Here is a 2,262-nt window from a genome sequence, read left to right as displayed (position 1 = left end):
AAAGCCCGAAAGAGAATTTGAAGTGATCCAAAAATTTTCCTAAGAGGGACAAAACTGGGAGGTCAGCGGGGCAGTTGGAAAAGAACGCAAAATCTCCCCAGATGTATAAATGCAACTCTAAGGACCACAAGCCTTGATGAGAACTTGGCTCTTTTAGGCATAGAGTTAAAAGCTGAACGCTGCATTTTTGCCTGTACATAATTAAAAGGTTGAAAGAAATTAGAACCTGCCTACAGCTCCATTCGTTACAAATTACCTGCGCTGATCGCGTATCTGCAGCTGAGCTTAGCATCAAGCAAGTAGGAGCGTGGTGTGCACCTCAGAGCCCGCACTGCTCCGGGAAGCGTGCTCAAGCGTAGAATATAAATTCGGGGACAGGCTCCCCGCCCCCCCCCCCCCCCCCCGCACTCCGGTGCCGACGGTGATTTTGCCACACTGAACTTCTGTCATGCCTTCCTGTCCAAAGTAGCTGAGCTCATTACCATCCGGGATCACGCAGGCCGTGTAGAAGGTGTCCTGCTTAGTCTGCACCGGGTACTCAAACCACACGGGGAAGGTGTTGCTGGAGCCGTCTGAGAAGCACTTGCTCAAGTTCTGCCCCAGGGCGACGCCCTGCCGCTTGAGTTCGATCTTGGCGCTGTACTCGGCCGAGCCGTAGCTGGAGCCGTGCAGCCCGAAGCCCGCGATGAACACCCTCTTGTCGACGGCGAACTGGATGCTGTCGCAGCGGCCCCGGTAGCGCCACTGGTTTGCTCCCGTAGGCGCACAACTGGAAACGGTGGCAGCGCTGGAGGACGAGGCCCTTGCGGGCTTTGCAGCTCGGGCTTCTTGGCCGCGGTGTACCAGAGGAAGATGTCGTTGGTCTCGTTCAGAGTTAAGACTCCGGACTGCGCAGCACTGTTTGCAAAATCGTCCAGGGCCATGGTCGGGATGCAGGTCAAGTAAAGCGCCTTCCCAAGGACTCTGCGCTTGTTTTCAGCGCTCAAAGCCAGATCTTGTCGCTGGCATTCCACTTCAGCCCAGCTGAGAGCTGCCTCGAAAACCACAATTTCTTTGGCATTCAGTTTCCCTGCGGAGGATACTTTCTAGTTTCGGAAGTCAATATCACAGAACCCCTCAGACTTGAGAGCGAGCTCGGCCTGGGCGTCAATCACCTCCCAGCACCGCTGGGTCAGGCCCGGCTCCTCAAACGGGCAGCTCTGGGACAGGAGGACACAGGCGTTCTTGGCGCTCAGGCAGGTCTCCAGGAGATTGACGCAGGCCCGGGCGAGGTGAGGGACGATGTACTTTTTGGCAGCATAAAGAGTGGCCAAGACCGTGACAGCAGCCAAGTCCATTTCATCACAGTAGATGTATTTCAGCATAGCGAGAAAAGCAGCAGGGTCGACATCTGGTATACAGATCTCAGCTTTGTCTTCGGCAAGTTCTCCGTAAAACATTGCATGGAACACAGAGCTCCCAACAGCTAAAACATATTTGTGTCCTGGCAACCGCTGAGTCCCACCTGGTGGCCCAACCACAAAATGTACATCTGCCATCAAATCATTACGGAACATCACGGCATTTCTCTCTCTAATGGTGGGATAAGGAACCTGCCAATTCGGGGCTGGAAGAAGGTTGTTGTTACTGAGATTCTGCTGGTGGTACTGATGGACAGTAGTGCTGCTGGAGTTGGCTGGTTTTCTTCGGCGGAATATATCAGCAGCCATCTTCTTCTTTTTAGTCTTCAAGGTAATTACTTCATAACAAACTGGAGGCAACTTGCTGCTGCTGCTGGGATTTTTTTTCTTCGAGCTCTTCTTGGACCTGTTCTTTACCGTCTCGCTCGCGGTCCTTGTCGCCTCAGGCAGCGCCCGCTGTCTGCGCTGCTTACCACTTGCTTCCTCGGCCCGGTGCCCGCTCCTCGGGCCCCGTCCCGGGCACTCTGGGATCCAGCACCCGGCAGGGCTCAGCGGGCACCCGCACGCTGCATTCCTTTTTTTTTTTTAAAGATTTTTTTTTTTGATGTGGACCATTTTTTAGAAGTCTTTACTTATTATAATACTGCTTCTGTTTTATGTTTTGGTTAATTGGCCACGAGGCATGTGGGATCTTAGCTCCCCCGCCAGGGATCGAACCCACACCCCCTGCATTGGAAGGTGAAGTCTTAACCACTGGACCTCCAGGGAAGTCCCATGAATTGCATTCTTAAAATTACATATTCTAATTGGCTGTTGCTGATGTATTAGAATATTGTGGATTTTTAAATTTTATTTTTATCCA

At 52.4% G+C, this 2,262-nt stretch overlaps 1 pseudogene; it reads right to left on the bottom strand.

The window, feature by feature from the left end:
- Positions 1-291: 291 nt before the first annotated feature.
- LOC136142083 (BTB/POZ domain-containing protein 3-like) lies at positions 292-1,940 on the bottom strand (annotated as a pseudogene).
- Between the last annotated feature and the right edge of the window lie 322 nt (positions 1,941-2,262).

The sequence above is a fragment of the Phocoena phocoena genome, chromosome X (genome assembly GCF_963924675.1).
Source record: "Phocoena phocoena chromosome X, mPhoPho1.1, whole genome shotgun sequence".
NCBI lineage: Eukaryota > Metazoa > Chordata > Mammalia > Artiodactyla > Phocoenidae > Phocoena > Phocoena phocoena.
Note: the sequence above shows the minus strand (reverse complement) of the source record. Positions and strands in the feature narration are given on the sequence as shown.